The sequence below is a fragment of the Schistocerca cancellata genome, chromosome 4 (genome assembly GCF_023864275.1).
Source record: "Schistocerca cancellata isolate TAMUIC-IGC-003103 chromosome 4, iqSchCanc2.1, whole genome shotgun sequence".
Lineage (NCBI taxonomy): Eukaryota > Metazoa > Arthropoda > Insecta > Orthoptera > Acrididae > Schistocerca > Schistocerca cancellata.
The window spans coordinates 424,276,553-424,295,634 of NC_064629.1; positions in this window are offsets into that span (position 1 = coordinate 424,276,553).

The following is a 19,082-nucleotide window of genomic DNA, read 5'->3' on the forward strand; positions in this document are numbered from 1 at the left end:
GGGCGGTATAATTTGCGTCGTCAAAATTTATGTGTGGCAAAGTAAATGACTGAAAATAGGGAGTTGCAGTTTCAGTACTACTTTCCGTCTGAGAGTATTCCCGAACGTTTTCAGTCCCAGTATTGCCTTCTGTTCGTGGAAACTGCTGGACATTTTGATGCCCTGTTCCAAAACTAGTTTCTGTTTGAAGATAGTTCTCAAAATTTTGAGACGATGTTCTAGTATGAACCTCCGTTTGAGGACACGTATGAAAATTTTGAGCTTGTGTCACAGAACTCCTTTGTATTTGAAGGTACGTTAGCAAATCTTGAGGTGCAGTTTCAGGATAAGTTTCCATGTGAGGGTTCATCTGAATATTTTGAGGAGCTGTACCAATATTACTTTCTGGCTGTTGATCTAGTTGTATGTATCGAAGTGCAGCTCGAGACTGATCTTCCGTCTGAGGCTGCAGAAGAACATTCTGAAACGTTTCTTCAGTATTACTACCTGCCCAAGAGTACCACTGAAGAGTTTGCTGTGCTGATACAGAATTGTTTCCAGTTATCAATGTCTCTATAGACTTTCCTTGTACGCTCTGAGCATCTGTAGTTTCAACTGTAGTGTCATCAGTGCTTGTTAGGTTTTGTATTTCTTTTTCCAACGGAACCAGAGGCGTTTGTGGTTGCTCCGGAAAGCGTGGCGTCGTCTCATACGTTTCTGGATAGCCTTGTTGTGTTGCTGGAGGAAAATAAAAAGGTTCTATTCCTGATTGAGGGTAGTGCTGTAGATTTTGGGAAGCTATTCCGCTATCACCTCGAGATTCCAGCCCCTTAAGGTCTTGTGTAAGCAAACTCATAGAGCCTCCTGTATCTGAATGCGTCACCTGAGATAGCTGCACCATTTCAGGAACAACCACTGAAACGTCTTCCGCCCCCGGGAACTTTGTACTGGACTGATCCATTACTCTCGCTCTCTTTGACTGTAGGAGATACTGTTTTTCTGTTTCTATATTAGAATTAGGCACCTGTTGATACACACACGATACAGCTGAATCACTTTTAGACATAAAATCTGTAAATTGCACGTCATGTATTTTGGTAAATCGTTTTGGTTCGCTCGGTGATGCAATGTTTTCTGAATTTGTTTGCTTGTGGGCGACCTGCGTCGACGAGCCTTGAGAAAGGTTTACCTGCTGGCACCCAACGTCCGAACTGGTATTACCGTTCAGCTTTCCAACTTGCAGCTCGCGAATCTCTGCTCCTAGTTCTAGAGAACTCACTAGTGGTTCCGCCGGTTGGTTAGATCCGGACGGCAACGGGGCGTCGATTGATGGGGTTTTATTTTCTTCCGTAAAAATTTCGGTATTACGACGAATTGCAGCGATCTGTTGCACTCCTGTGGGACTCACACTGGTATGTCCAGCTGTATCTGTTTAGCTGCTATCCGCAGCCTCCGGTATATTTCTTTCCCTTGAAGCGACTACAGCTTCCGCTTGGTTTGTTTGAGTAAGTGTTTGTGAATGTCGTGGTGGTCCTGCCTCTGTTACGTCGACTTCCGTGTATGCACGATCTGTGCTCTGAAACGAGGTTTGATCTCTGGAGCTCATGACGTTTCAGGAACGATATTTAACGACAGCATTACACAAAGTGAATAGAAATGATAAACTCTTGTGAAGACTCGGGTCTGTTTGAGATTCTGTTGCGTGAAACTGTTTTGACAAATTCAGCTTCAGATTACTGCAACTTAAGGTTCCTAGTCTTTACTAAAATGTCTGGAAATTTGGTACGCAGTGGCACAGTAGTAACAATATTCTACTAAAGAGAGCACTTAGTTATATTACTTCAGATGCGGTACGCGGCACTGTTTAAGTTTCAAAAAATTGTACTGCATGGCGTAGCTTCGACGTTGACAGTCATGACTTTCACAATAACTGCTACCCGTAAGCGACACACTTAAGTCTGTAATCATGCGGTGCCAGTCAACATTTGCTAAAACTTCGAGCTGGGGATACAGAACTTTTGGCACAGTCACAAACTGCAGAAAGGGCTCAGTTGCCTAACAAAAATTGCTTCCGGATAACAACTATTAACGGAAAACGGCAGAAGAAAATCTTGTTGACGTGTAGAGACAGAATGAAGTATTTGAAGTGAGCTATGGTTTTCAGGGCCTAAATGTTAGGATGAAACTCTTTCACGATTAAAGACTGATTATCCTGACTTCGTTGTTAAAGTCGTTACAAAGAGGAACGTATTAACAGAAACAACGTAAAATATTCTTAAAACTTTGCAGGTGCTGAAACAAAAACGAGTTTATGAGAAAAACTGCAAAGCACAGACGATAACTATTGATACATTGTAGCAGAGAATCCTTCCCATGAGAATGCAAATTCGATGAGAAGCAGACAGAACGAACTTATTTCAGAGCTGCAGCTTGGACTCAAGACAAACTCAGGAATGACGAACTACAGAATAAAAATATTATTCTAAGATGGAAACATCATCACACTACATCGACTAATACTATAGGACGAACAACGGCTTTTTGGGTACTCAGGAAGACTCTTAACACACTCAAAAGAATGAAGAAAAATTCTGGAAAAGAGTACAAGAGTTGTCTAATCATGCAGATCCTACCCGTCTAGTTGCTCAATTAGTCTCGATCAGCACTCGACACGACACTAAAACTCCACGCACTGTAGCACCGATACACAATGCGGCGGTCGGAAGCTACGACGTTGGATGGTTCTAGATGCTTCGATGTATGCAGCACTGTAGCGCCAACACACAACTACAAGTTCAATATCACTAAATTCCAGAAAATTTCCACGCGACGGCCGGCCTTTGCGACGACAACCGCTTCGGTCACAACTGCCGAAGAGTCTTCAGCATCGTTGCTGGTTCCGGTATTCGACGAACAATTGCGGACCCACAAATGGCTCTTCTTAAATCAAAGCGAACTGTCCAGGTCGCACGCCGGTAGGTCTCGCAAGTTCCGCACAGGTGTGACGCGATATATCACACCAATATGCAGAAGCCGATCACGGGCGCGAATTACGTAGGTTCGTGGCAGCGGCGAGAAGATTTGACGCCAGCACTCTCGACCAAAAGACGCGACAGTGCGGTAGCGGTGCTCACTCGCGGGCGAAGCTGACCCTACTGAACACTTCGGCAAAGGACGGCGTATGCCAAACACGACCGTCACGAAAGCGGGCGTTCTGACAATTACCGATCAACTGAGCTGCGCGCGTCGCGTCAGTCTTCTTATATAGGCCTGGGAAGGGGGCTGGATGACTCCACCTCTGCCGCTACGCAACATTACCAACTTGTTTCCGTGGTAGGCGAGGCCCGCTTCCGGGAATTCGTCGCCGCTCTTCGGCCAGATCCGACCGACCGCCGTCACACTGCCCTGCCGCTGAAGCTCCGCCCACCAGCGCAGCGACGGTCTCACGCGTTCGAGCCTCTACACGCGTGAAGCTACCCCCTTCTTGCGAAACCCTGTGCCCAAGCCTTATGCGACTTCCTGCCGGGAGTTGCTCCGTGAAACACGTCTAATGCGCATCCTCCGGAACTCAGGATTTTGTCGTTTACTGATTACGTATCACACCATCGGGTCCAAGTTCGACACATTACGCTACACCCCAGCGCTCGCGCGGTAAATAACTGATCAAAACTCTAGGGGTGAATGAGACGTTCGTATTAAGAATTAATTGAAAATAGCTAGTGTGGGATTTGTGAAGGACGTAAAAAAAAGGTTTGGCGTGGGGGTGGGGAAGGAGGAGGGGTGATTGGGTGATTGAGGATGAAATCGGCCGATGCCGTTGTCCTCATAAAACATACAAGAAAAGGAGGAAGGGATGTCTCTTATCATTGCTGCAACCTAACTTTATACCGAGTGCTAGAATCTGACCGTGTCGTGGTTTCGTGGTTGCCGGCACGGTAGCTCAGCGTGGTCGGTCAGAGAGCTAGCGGGACTCTGGAAAAAAAAAAAAGAGTGAAGGGATCAACAAGGAGCTTCAACGAATGTCGTGACGTCCGCTACGTCCAATTGCAACCAACGGCAATGAACAAGAAAAAAAAGTGGCTAGCGTTGCTGAATCTAGATCATGGGGTCCAGGGCTCGATTCCCTGCTGGGTTGACGACTTTCTTTGCCCGAGGACTGGGTGTTTGTTTTGTCCTCATCATTTCATCTTCATCATCACATTTGTGACAGTAGCTAGATCGGACTGTGTGAAAAAAATAGGGCTTTGTAAAAATTAGGGGTTGGTACGGACGCTGATGACCGCGCAGTTGAGCGCCCCACAAACCAAACATCATCATCATCTGAGTGTGTCAATGAATGTAATGAAGATGCTAAAGAGCGAATAAGAAATTGTTTTGGTTTCTGTCTTGTCAAGGCACGAATTTTAGACTTTTTGTAACATTTGTGTTTGCAATGGTTCCAGATAAAGTTAGAATTTAGCACCTGAATTACAGAACAGTCATTATATTTAACTCAGAAGAAGCCAGAATAGGACGCTCTGTTAAAAAGCTGTGTCTGGAAATTCTGCGATGGAATGTGCCGTGAAATATACTTTCTATGTGGAAAAAAACTTGGAAGAATAAGAGGGCACTGATGGATGCAGTTTTACGTCTCAAATACGTCGAGATCTGGTAGTCTGGAGGAGACTGAATGAAGAAATCAACCAGTGAACCTCCTAGCACTCAGCTGAATTGATGTGGAAGAGCCATGCGAAATCTGAATGTAGATAGCTGTATGGGAATTTGATCGTTGCCCTCCTACATATATGAGTACAACGTCGTAATCAAGTCTTGTGAGCGTACCAATATACAATCCGTAATTTGCGGCACATGAAGTTCAGTTCAGCACTCACTAGGCTGGTGAATGTGAGATTTGGGTCTCGAAATGAACTTTGACTATACTTTACATAGTCCACTCTCAAGGGCATTAGTCCTCAAGAGAATGGCAGGAGAGTCTATAGAATTTAGAAAAATAGCAGAAAGCCAGCAGCTGACTGGATATTTGATAAAGATTAAAAGTGAACGGTGAAATCCAAAGGTAAAGGCTACACTAACCTGGATTGTGGGTTTGAGTAGCCGTACAATGAGTTTGTGCGTCACGAATGTTAGAGTTACTGTTTGCGCATAGTTTACTTAGTAGGTAATAGATCTGCCTTGGCCTATAAGTAAGCGAAATATCACTTGTTCTTGTTGTTTAACAATGTATATTTTGTTTAAGCTTGGTAGTATGAAGCGATACATGGAAAGGAAATTCATATAATGTAACGCATATGAATAGTGTCAACAGTCTGTAGTAGCTCGAATTAAATGAGGGGTTGACACACGGAAGTAACCTGCGTCAGATTTAAAATTATTCTGTTTGTCAAGAAATGATATTCAAACCTAAAGGCTTGGAAAATACCGTGGACCCTTATAGGGAAGTCAGTAACGTAATTATAATTATCTGAAACGTATATCTGCTGACGAACACATTAAAAATACTTAATACGGGCTGACTGAGTAGAGACAAGAATTCGTTAGTGGTGCACAGTAATAGAACGCCACAAGAGAAATAAAATGCAGAAATTATCTCTGTTCTGACGTTTGAAAGACATACTGACAGACAAGTTCCAAGTTGAAGTAATGAGCCAGTTCGTGAGCTGAGTCCGGACGATTCAGTGGACAGATCACTGCGCGTGAAAGACAGGCGTCAGGATTAGAATTCTAGTCTGGCAAACGTTTTAACTCGTCATCAATGTCCAGTACCCGACTAGTATAAGAAATACCAAATAGATTTAGTATCATTTAACATATAAATTAAGGTAATAGCGTTGTAGGTTGTGAACCACGTAGGCCAGCTGTTCCCTTTCGTTTTTGACTTGGGGGCGTGTTATCTTCACTGGTGCCGTCCAGAGTAGTTAACTGTGCGTGTAGGGTACATCGTGTATGTGTTGAAGACGAAGAAAGCCAACTAAATAACGGTTGGTATCCAGGACACATAGTCACTAATGACGCTTGTAAGCTGAATATGTCGCCTAGTGATAGGCATCACCACGTCAATTGCTTTTAGCGATCTCGGCACGCAAATTGAAATTCCTCAAAAACGTAATGAGTCGAGCACAATCAAACGACAAACACTAAACCCAACGCAACATCTGTGGACATTTCCTTTTTACAGAGATGTAAGTGATTGGAGCTCATTTTGCTGATATGGAACTGAAATCAAACAGAGGGGATGTCGTTGAAAAAATAGACTCGTGCACTTCGAAACCCTGACCGACCATTCTAATTATGGTTCTGAGTTGTTCCCCGATGCCAGTTCAGTGACAAATAACTTCAGAATTTTCTCTTATTAACTGAGTCTTCATCTTCAATCTATTTTGAATAAAAACTACATCCAGGTAAACCTGTATGAAGTTCAGGAGCTTCTTAGATTTCATTTCTCTGTATACTGAAGAAATCGTGCTTTTTAAATTATTCTCTGACATGATTTTGTAACTCTGCCGCCGGTTCCTTACTATCTAACATAAGTTATTCTTTTTTTAAGGGATGATTAGCTTGTGTGCTACCTGCTACTAAATACAAGACTTTTCACTTCTTTTTATTTCTGAACTATCCGTAGAAGGGAATATGCGTGATCGTTTTTTACGTAAGATTTGCGTTGTATCTGCCGATGATCAGCTTCTGATCTTCATTTATTTTAATGCAGAAATCGCGCACTCACAGACATAATTGTAGAAAATGAAATCCAAAGTAGTGCTAGTGATACAAAAGCGACATGCTGGACTCATCTAACTGACCACAATTACATCCAGTACACCATAGTTGTTAAACAAGATGGCGGAAGTCTCGTCATTGAGAGAGGCTGGCTCTGAGCACTATGGGACTCAACTGCTGTGGTCATAAGTCCCCTAGAACTTAGAACTACTTAAACCTAACTAACCTAAGGACAGCACACAACACCCAGCCATCACGAGGCAGAGAAAATCCCTGAGCCCGCCGGGAATCGAACCCGGGAACCCGGGCGTGGGAAGCGAGAACGCTACCGCACGACCACGAGATGCGGGCGTCATTGAGAGAGCTTAAGAATAAGAAGAAGAAGAAGAAAAGAAAACATGTACAAAGAATTTTATTTGTCACGGAGGCGATCTCTACATATAAAATAAATTCACAATTTGTTTTGCTGCAGTATGATTTCTTTAAAGAAGCCATGGTTCTGCTGAGACTGTATGATATTTGAACAACATACTTTCTTTACAACTGCTGCTCAATTTCAAACTAATGGTCATTTTCAATCATAGGCTTACATGTACAGAAGATCACACATTCACGACTAGCAGATCACGCATGAACTCAAAAATTGAGACAAAATTCCATGCAATGAATCAAATACATTGTAATTTTTATTCAGTTGTGTTGAGATGCATTTTAACATGTCTTGGCGTGTCCTCTCTTTTTACTTCTTGCACGATATGTACTATCATGTTTAAAAGCATCAAAAGTACCTGAATAGTGTTCCGCCTGATTTACGGGCAGCCCTCATAATGTAACTTTCTTGCAGGTCTTCTTATCAATTTTAGTACAGTCGTTTGACAATACAAAACGTTTACCACAAGTTATCACTAGATTTCGATGCTCTGTATGGCAGTAAATCCTGATGTAAACAAATAGTAAGATACTAAAATTATCAGGAAGCATCTTACTAGAGATGAGACAGTCCTTCACGATTGTTAACTCAAATGTTTGCAATAAATACATTTCTAAAATGTTGTTACGATTCTCATTCGTATCTGGGTCAATTAATATCCCGCAACTTTACTACATAAATCATTCCGTAATCCATACTCAAAACTGAATTTATTCACGAATAAGAGATTTTTCAAGAATGTCTGAATAAAAATTCTATGATATTTCGAAGTATTACTGCTCCCTAACAGGTTCTCAAACAATTATTAAGCATCATATGCTTGGTGATGGTTTTGTACGAGCTAGTTAACAAACTAATCAGTTAGAAAAACCATGGTTAATAGTGTCCCGCGATATAACACAGCCATCAACAACGTATCACTAGTAATTTCACTGCATTCATGATGGCACGTGGAACTACGAGGGGCTTTCAATAAGTAATGCAACACTTTTTTCTCCGGCCACTCTCGGTTCAAAAAATGCGGATTTTTTTGTGGGAATCGTAAAACGTTCCCGCTTCAGCCCCTCCAGTTTCATGAAGTTCCAATAGGTGGCGGCGCTATACGCAACCTTAAATATGGCGTTCCTGACGGAAGTGCGTTCCAAGCAGAGCGCTGTCACTGAGTTTCTTTCGGCGGAAAACCAGAGCATCCATAGGTTCTTACAAAATGTCTACGGAGACCTTTCAGTGAACAAATGCACGGTGAGTCGTTGGGCGAGGCGTCTGTCATTATCGCAACAAGGTCGTGCAAACCGCTCCGATCTTCCGCGTTCCGACCGACCGCTCACAGCTGTAACACCTGCAGTGTCGTAACGTGCGGACACACTCATCCGAGGTGATAGACGGATCACAATCAAACATCTCGCTCTAAATTGGACTACTCTGTTGGTATTGCAGACACACACGACCACCTGTTGGGGGTGCTCAAAGGTGTGTGCCGGTGGGTTCCTCGCCGCCTAACAGATCTAAAAGAGCCAAGAAGGACCATCTGTACGGAATTCCTTGCGCGTTACGAGGCTGATCGTTTTTTTTTCCGACATCGCTACAGGCGATGAGACATAGGTTCATCGCTTCGAACCGGAAATACACTCCTGGAAATGGAAAAAAGAACACATTGACACCGGTGTGTCAGACTCACCATACTTGCTCCGGACACTGCGAGAGGGCTGTACAAGCAATGATCACACGCACGGCACAGCGGACACACCAGGAACCGCGGTGTTGGCCGTCGAATGGCGCTAGCTGCGCAGCATTTGTGCACCGCCGCCGTCAGTGTCAGCCAGTTTGCCGTGGCATACGGAGCTCCATCGCAGTCTTTAACACTGGTAGCATGCCGCGACAGCGTGGACGTGAACCGTATGTGCAGTTGACGGACTTTGAGCGAGGGCGTATAGTGGGCATGCGGGAGGCCGGGTGGACGTACCGCCGAATTGCTCAACACGTGGGGCGTGAGGTCTCCACAGTACATCGATGTTGTCGCCAGTGGTCGGCGGAAGGTGCACGTGCCCGTCGACCTGGGACCGGACCGCAGCGACGCACGGATGCACGCCAAGACCGTAGGATCCTACGCAGTGCCGTAGGGGACCGCACCGCCACTTCCCAGCAAATTAGGGACACTGTTGCTCCTGGGGTATCGGCGAGGACCATTCGCAACCGTCTCCATGAAGCTGGGCTCCGGTCCCGCACACCGTTAGGCCGTCTTCCGCTCACGCCCCAACATCGTGCAGCCCGCCTCCAGTGGTGTCGCGACAGGCGTGAATGGAGGGACGAATGGAGACGTGTCGTCTTCAGCGATGAGAGTCGCTTCTGCCTTGGTGCCAATGATGGTCATATGCGTGTTTGGCGCCGTGCAGGTGAGCGCCACAATCAGGACTGCATACGACCGAGGCACACAGGGCCAACACCCGGCATCATGGTGTGGGGAGCGATCTCCTACACTGGCCGTACACCACTGGTGATCATCGAGGGGACACTGAATAGTGCACGGTACATCCAAACCGTCATCGAACCCATCGTTCTACCATTCCTAGACCGGCAAGGGAACTTGCTGTTCCAACAGGACAATGCACGTCCGCATGTATCCCGTGCCACCAAAAATGCTCTAGAAGGTGTAAGTCAACTACCCTGGCCAGCAAGATCTCCGGATCTGGCCCCCATTGAGCATGTTTGGGACTGGATGAAGCGTCGTCTCACGCGGTCTGCACGTCCAGCACGAACGCTGGTCCAACTGAGGCGCCAGGTGGAAATGGCATGGCAAGCCGTTCCACAGGACTACATCCAGCATCTCTACGATCGTCTCCATGGGAGAATAGCAGCCTGCATTGCTGCGAAAGGTGGATATACACTGTACTAGTGCCGACATTGTGCATGCTCTGTTGCCTGTGTCTATGTGCCTGTGGTTCTGTCAGTGTGATCATGTGATGTATCTGACCCCAGGAATGTGTCAATAAAGTTTCCCCTTCCTGGGACAATGAATTCACTGTGTTCTTATTTCAATTTCCAGGAGTGTAATACGGCAATCCATAGAGTGGCGCCACATCACGTAACCTCCGAAAAAAAAAAAAAAAGTTCAAAGCCGCACCCTCAGCCAGTTAAGTCATGGCGACGATCATCTGCGACTATGAAGAGATTATTCTGTTTGATTTCCTCCCTCATAGTGGAACGATGTACGCTGGAGTATATTGTGCTACCTTCAGGAAATTGAAGGAACGACTTCAGCGTGATTGTCGCCACAAAACTTCTTCATCGCAAGGACTCACACAAGGCTGTGCACCTGAGAGGAGGTCACAAAACTTCACTGAACTGTTCTTCCTCATCCACCCTACAGCCCGGATCTTTCACCTTTCGACTTCCGTCTGCTTGGCCCAATTAAGGACGCACTCCGCGGGAAGCAGTACTCGGATGGTATGGAGGTTACTCAGACAGCAAGACGTTGGCTCCGACGTCGACCTGTGGAGTAGAACCCTGTGGTCACATCAGGCTCCCGCAGTAAGGTGGCGCAAGGCCGCCGCACTGAACGGAGGTTATGTTGAAAAACAGGGTTTACGGCCGAAAGAGTGTGAAATAATATGGTGTAGTGAACGCCCCTAGTGCGTGCAATTCAATTGTCAACTATCGTCCTTGTTATCTAACACAAAGTGACATTAAAAATCACGTTACCTATAGGAAGCTAGTTGTGCACGTGTCTGGTCTTTAAATGAAAAAAAAAAAAAAATGGCTCTGAGCACTATGGGACTTAACTTCTGAGGTCATCAGTCCCCTAGAACTTAGAACTACTTAAACCCAACTAACCTAAGGACATCATACACATCCATGCCTGCGGTAGGATTCGAACCTGCGACCGTAGCGGTCGCGCGGTTCCAGACTGTAGCGCCTAGAACCGCCCGGGCACTCCGACCGGCCTTTAAATGACATGACGAACTGTTTTGTTCCGAATCAGGATTAAAACTCAGCACCTATACGCTATGTTAACTACACAAAGTTTTCGTGCCCGACCTAGAATCGACTAGAAGACTGATTTTCATTTTTGTCTAGCCATAAAGGGATGTGATATACTTCATTATTTGAAATTACATACCGGAAACCTTTTTACTGGGCTACGAGTCCTATTCAACAACTATTGCCACTATTAACTAACCACGAAAGATGTTAAATATGGTTTCATTCACAAGTAACAAACTTGAGATGACGTGATGTAAAGTTTTCTGCTTAACGGGTATTACAACCCAGAAGCTAATCGGATTGTTAACTAAGCATGATCAAATGCCAGATATCGTATTTTCTGACCAGCAGCGAGTTGCTTGAAACTAAAATGATGAGAAATTAATAATTTCTGTCCTCCAGAGATTCAAACCCAGCACCTACCGCCGTTGCTATAAATGGACGTTAAGTTTACGTTTCTTTCACTAGTAGTAAGATGTGCGCATGTTTCGACTAGAAATAACGTGCCGAATAGTTGAATGCTGATTGGGAATCGAATTCCACACTGATCGTCGTTGACTACACACCAAGAGACGTAAGTATCGAATTATTTTTCACTAGTAGTTGGGGGGGGGGGGGGGCACATTTGAACTTGAAATGATGTAACGAAAAGTTGTGTGTCCCACTGGGACACAGGGTAACATTTTAAAAACGACATTTATGGTAAAAATTTAAGTTTACAACCGTGAAGGATTGTCTCATCTCTAATAACGTGTTTCCTGATATTTATAGTGTCGTGGTATTTGTGTACATCAGGAGTTATTGGCACACATAACATTGCTCTCTAGTGGTCACTTGTAGTAAACATTTTGTATAGTCAATGAGTGTACCGAAAAGTGATTAGAGGACGTGAAAGACAGTTAAATTATGAGGACTGCATGTAAATGGGGCAGAACGCCAGTCATATCGTTTGGATACTTTTGAGCACGATAGTACACATGTGCGCGCGTTTGTACACATATACACATAAAAACGACGGTTACGATGTTCGACGTCTATGGACCAAACGTAAGGAAAACGTTTATTTATTGTTATTTTTAATTTAGTGTAACTTGCATTATCAGAACTGCGTCTTATGGCTTGAAGAACAAAACCTCGCCTTTCATCTATATCTCCTTAAGCAGACTCTTAGAGACGTTGTTTCTTTTTTTAAAAAAAATTGTCTAACTTCTATTATTAGAACAGTGTCTCATGCCCCGTAACACAAAACCACGCCCCTCATCTATACTTACGTAAGCAGACAAGTGAAGACCGATTCTGCGACTACCGATCTCGCTTATGGTTTCATTTGCGTGATGCCTGTGCGGTTTGAATGTGCGTAAAGCACGTACTGTATTGTCGAAGACATTTCTTTCTCCCCAACAGAAATCCTCAAAATCCACTAAACTGTGGCTGATGGCATTTACGTGAACGAATGGAACAGATATAGGGTCAGCAGTTTTTTATTCACCACTTTCAGCGTGAGTCTTAACGACTGAAAAAAATTAAGCTTCGGCCGAATTAAAGAATCTAATTTTTGAAATGGAGCACAACTATTGAATTTTTTAATGGATACCATACGTTTCATGGCTTCAAACTGCGCCACATAAGGTCTCTATTAATTTGTCTTAACGTGCAGAGACAAGCGAACGGAATAGATGAGTCCTTCTCTTATTATGAACCATTGGAGGAAAATTAGAGGAAGTTCATTTTGTATTTCTGTACAGAGTTTCTTTTATTGTGTCAGTTATACTGTTGAAAACTAAGTTTCACCGAGTATGAAAAAATACTCGAATGTTTAACGTAGAAAGGCATTGAATAGCAGATATGGAAACAATAAAGCAATCAATTAATTGTAAACTAAGGTGTCAGATAAGGAAGTCCTTCATCGCCTACATTATTTAACTTTTATACAGGCGAAATTGTTTGTAACTGAAAAAAAATGCTTATCTCTTTAAAGTAAAGGCAAATCAATCCACAACTCGAAGGTTAGATTGAACACCGCAATACTTTACTAAGCGTGGTACAATCTACGTCCGACATCATTTTAACTGACTCATCCAGTCATAGAGGGCTGTCAGTTTAAGGTAGAATCCGAACCACAATGGAACTTCGCAGTTTTCACATATGCAGTTCATTACCAGAGCTGAAAGAAGCGATAAATTAGAGTTGCCGGGTAATGGCAACGCCGTGTCCCAAATCTCACGTTAGGTTGACAGCTCTTGTGTGACCCTAGCGGCCTCACCACTGGATTTCGGTGGTCAGCATGCAATCGCGGATCCGTATATAGTGCCCTGCTTGAAACGGAGTGCCCGACGCGTGGCTGGCTAGCATTATCCTGTTTGTAGCTCCAGGAAGGAACCGCTTGGGTATACTTCTTGTAGTGATGATGGCGTGTGACGAGAGCCTCCCGTCGGGTAGACCTTTCGCCTGGTGTAAGTCTTTCGATTTGACGCCACTTCGGCGACTTGCGCGTCGATGAGGATGAAATGATGATGATCTCATTTTGTTCGTTTTCGTTCGTTGTATCAGCTCTGGGCGGACGTCGCAAGACACCCGTTTCAGTTCATCGTTGATCCATTAACTCAGTTTTTTTATTACAGAGGGCAGCTAACCTTCTGACCTAACACGCTGAATTACCGTGCCGGCGGCCATTGAGCTACCGGGGCGGACATTATGCTCCATGAGATGGCTATTTGTCTTGCTTCTTCAGGAACGTGTATAACCGTTGTAGACTAAACAGTACACATAATATAAAAAACGATAAAAGGAACATGATATAATTTTGACACAACATACAGAATGAACCTGCCAGCTTGAGAGATTCATACCATAAGTGGAGACTAAGGTTAGGAGAAGCTTTGCCTATCTACTCATTACTTGCCAATAAAATTTCATCACATTGCCAACAAGACACCGTTGTTTCTATGCCGGGCAGCTGTTACACGGAAACATGAGCCACACTGACGACTAATGTCCAGTAAGCGTACAAGAAAAACTCAAAATTTGTTCCATATACAGCTCGGACAAATTAAGGTCTGAGCATTGCGACCCTTATTTCATTTGATTTCAAGAGCCATTTTCATTCTACCTGGCCCACAGGAGAGTCTAGCAAATGGCCTGTATTGAAGAGAGAAGTGATGTTCCCCAAAATTCTTTCAACTAGTGCTGGATTTCGGTTCGCATTCCTAAAATGGCATTCAGTGCTGTCTTCTCATTTCACGAATCTACAAGCAGACCTAGTTCTGACTCACTGCTGAGTGGTGCCGCCGTTCCAGTGATAGAATGCAGTCACAATTTGTTTTCTACTCGCGTGGAGTATTCTTCATCTGTCGATCATTAAGAATAACTGTCCAAAGCATATCTGTTGAATAATATTTTTCTGCAGGAATCGGAGAAGATCCTTCTCTTCGTTAATACTAAATTATTTTCATTTTTTCTTTTGCCAAATGTTTGAGCGGAGCGAAAACAAGCCTCCCCGGAAATTAAACAATAGGTTTTTTCCGAATTTCCATAGACAAACTAAGAATAGAAATAGACAATGGGATATCAAACAGACCTCTGTAAGGTTCGTATGCAAACAAGATTTAGTTACTTGAAAATAATCAGGATGATTTAGAAAAACTTAATTAGTGATTTGAGGGAAAATCGAAATGTCACGAGTACCTGCTGCTAGCTACTTAAATGAAGTGCCAAAAAGCTCATCTCTTCAAGGTCTAGCTATTTCGCGCATAAAAAGTTGAAATGGTGTTATTTTTAACTGTCAAAAACACTTCGTTCAAATCAAGTATTAAATTTAGTACATTGCGAGAAGAGAAGGCGCTAGAAAGACAAATGAAGTGTCAAAACGTTAATCTTTTCAATGTCTAGCTGTTTCACTCATAAAAAGTTACATTGATGTGATGTTTAGCTGTCTAAATGGCTTCCTTCGTATTTAGTGTTAAATTTAGAGCAATTCGAGAACGGAAGGTGCTAGGAAAGCAAACCACGTATCAAATATAAAATATCATAATTTATGCTTTTGGAACAAAATTTGAAAGTAATTTTTGATGTTGAAATGTTTTTGATATCATTTGTCTAAAAGAGAAACATTTAACATATCTTTGAATGATGCTCGAAATCACGTTCACCATATGGGGATCTGACTGAGATTTTAAAGATCACTATTTAACTTAGAATTTACTTTTACTGGAAGGCATTTGTTTTACATGTTTTCAAGCATCATTCAAAGGTGCGTCAAAAGTTTCTGTAATTATTTATTTTTAATTTATTCATATTCTGCAGCTGTGATTGTAATTGTAATCAATGTACAAGAATTATAAAGCCTGAATCAGTGTTAAATGAACAGCAGATTTCGGTAGTTGTAGTTATTTTAGTAATTTTAAGTAATTATTTTAAATTTATTCCTTGTGTACTTCAATTTAGTTAATAGTCAGATCTCTAGCACTACGTGATAAACTTCATCTTTGATCATGTCGTGTTAAACTACACTTGTGAAGCCGTTTTAAAATGCATAAGCAACTGTACGTCTTGAGTGATGTGGGTTGACAGAAAGGATAAATCAACGTCTACAGGCGTGAGAAAGCTAAAAAAATGTTCTTCCCTGATTTTTCGGTGCTTTTTCACTGTTTTTTTTTTCACTGTTTCTCACTATATTTACCGCAGTTGGTTCACGAAATACAAAACCTAACACCTAATCTTCTCATAACAGAACATACATTTCATCTCACTCACGAGCAGAAGTAAATTACCTATTGGACAATTTGCAACTTACGGCGGACCCACAGGATCTGAAATGCATCGTGTAATAAAACACGGCGTTTTTATTCATACTACCTGTCTAGTCTATTTTATTTCTTACTTTTGGACAAATAATTTCACAAAATATTTAACCCTTTTTTAATTTTTTTACTGCAATGATGGCACAGTCCTCCCTTAATGGATTACACAACATATGAAAATGTAATTTTAATAAATTACAATAGAATCACGACTCCATATACTGTGACTAACGTAAGTCACTTACGTGATCGATAATGTGAGAAAGCCAATCGATACTTTATCGTAGATGACACGCACGATACAAGGCTAAAAATTCACCTTCAAATGAGAAACAAAAACATTCCAGTATAACTTTCCGTAAAAATCGATATAATTATGGAGGATAACAAAACTCAGGCAAGTTGGAGAACAATTTTTGATCTGTGCCGCAATATTTAAAAAATAAATTTGTCAAGATTATTTACTGCGAACTCCTTAAGCTCAAGCCTTCTGAATTTGACAGATTTTATATTATAATTTTACTTCCGTAAACTGAACTCATTAGGTCTTTCAAAACATTTTACGAACCAAAACCTCATTTTTCATTCCTACTTGAAAAACTGGTTTCCTTATTTGAAGCACTAAACGTCATCATTACAACGTTCTGAGAAGGCCATTATTATGTTTACATTATCGCTGTTATCGCCCGTAATTGGCAGAAGACTTTGTTGTTACAGTGGCTCTCCTTTTACTTAATTGGGCCTGTCCTAGGTTTAAAAGCTCGGACCATTTTTTGTTAGTTCCCTGTGTTGCGATCCCCACTTCATCTTCGTAGCCTCTTCGCTGCGAAAACAAACTAGATATTAAACAACGGTGTCATTGCCATCAGTAATGAATAATTACCGGCTATTAATTCTACTCCAATAAGTTAGCGACCTGATCTGCAGTTTGCGGAAAACAACTTTCTGTCGGAATAATTTGAAGAAAGTGATTCCAACATTCATGAAACAATATTTAAACTGTATATTTCAAGACAACTGTTCCGTATTCGAAAAACTCGGTAACGTATGGTAGCGAGACGCTAATTATTTTAGGGAATTAGTACTAAATGCTATACTCCCATACGACGCCATTACGCTAGTGGGAAATTAAGAACTGCAAGAGAAGCCAGACATGGCAATTTCATTAACGCTAAAATATTCACAACAGCCGTAGAGAAAGTTTTCAGATCCTTAACATGGTAAGGCGTATACTGTTTTCTACTAGCGTAGATAAGATTCGATATGAATGGGGCAAATAAACAGAGCAAGTTTAAAACTAGGCCTAAAATCAGTTATAATAAAAAGTAGTGCATAATCAACACATGGAAAAGAAAATGATATTCATTAAGAATGACCTCGTAGAATTTGTTGATTTAGGACAGTTGCAAACGACTGGATGGACAGAAAATGAAATAAACCAAAGAGCATAATAGTTTCTAGTGCTTCAGGTAGGTTTGCATTTGTCTGAAATAGGAAGTTTTATCAGTTCTGAATACTGTCAGTGAGACATGGACTTCAGATGCGAAACCATTCAAGAACTGTTAGCTGCTCAGCGGACGATGAAGAGATGCATGTTGTGAATCACTAGAGGAGGCGTGAAAGAAACAAATGAGCCAGGAAACACACTGGAGTGAAAAACTGAATTACAACAACAGTGCAACTGAAATGCAAGTGGCAGCACATGAAGCCATGCGAACCGATTGATAGGTGCAATAAGGACGTTGTTTGAAGGATTCCAAGAGAGAAGGAAAGGACAAGAAGAAGACCCACTGGAAGATGTCTAGAAGACTGTTCGGTATTAGTGTCGCATGTGTTTGAACATGGGATAATTTATAACTACATTCCTATGCCAATAATATGATCTGAAAATTGCTGCTGTGACAACCGAAACCGGGAATACAGAGCAGTAACTGTGTGGTTTTTGTCAGTTAAATAAATTTAAAAAATCTAGATAACGTATTTTGCACAAAAAGGCGAAAAGTTCAATTATTGTTCGTTTACGCTATTGGTGGTTCAGATATTGGAAATTGTAACTACCGTAAAATACCTAGGAGTAAAGAGCAAATATCAGGCTGAGCTCATTGGAAAAATCTTAAGAGTCTCTAATTCATCTATGAAAGAAGTGGCCAACAAAATACTTGTTCGACCGATTCTTGAGTATTGTTCATCAGTCCGCGACCCTTACCATGTTCGATTAAAAAACAGACAGAAAAGATCTATCAAATGGCGGGACGTTTCCTCACGATATAGTTTAGTACGCGCAAATGCGTTATACAGATGCTCAACAAACTCCGGTGGCAGACGCTGCAAGAGAGGCCTTGTGCATCACGGAGAGATTTAGTATTAGCATTCCGAGAGCGTAAGTTCGAAGAAGAGTCTTGCAACTTATTCATTCCTCCCACATACGAGGGAAATTACAACGTAGAGAAAATCGGAGACGTCAGAGCTCATACAGAGGCTTATCGTCAGCCGTTCTTCCGCGCACAGTTCGCGAATGGTACAGGTAAGATGTCTTGAGGAGTAATACATGTAGTCGCAGATTTTTCAATCACGACCGAGTATCGTGTTTTACAAATGCAGCAAGCTTATGGTTAGCTTAACACTGTACAGATAATCGGAAAACACGGACACCCCAAAATACATGTTTTTACATGAAACTGCTATTTACTGTTTTTACAAAATTATTTAAATAAAAATAAAACTTTTAATACATAATTTTTCTAAATCAAACTAAAGAGCATAAAATAATTTCTCCTAGCCCCATATAGATAGCACTGAAAATTTGTGACTACGAATTTTTTAATAGTTATGAAAATATTCGTAAGATTAAAAACGAAAATAACGTGACCCATGCCACATACAATAGTAAGGAGGTGAAATATTCACGCATCAATTATCTATCGTTTGCTCCCCAAATTTTTCCTTTTAAATCGTAAAAGTATTTTCATAGTTGTTAAAACTGTCTGCAGAGGGTTAGGAATCTGTATGGGCCTGGGAGTTATTCTTCCCTACTTTTTAATCCGATTTAAAAATGGGAATATTAACAATTGATTTTTAATTAAATAGTTATTTTATGCTTTTTAGTCCTGAATATCCGAAATTTTTCAATCGATTTCGGACATTTTGATGAGATTACCACAGAGACATGTGGTAAATCT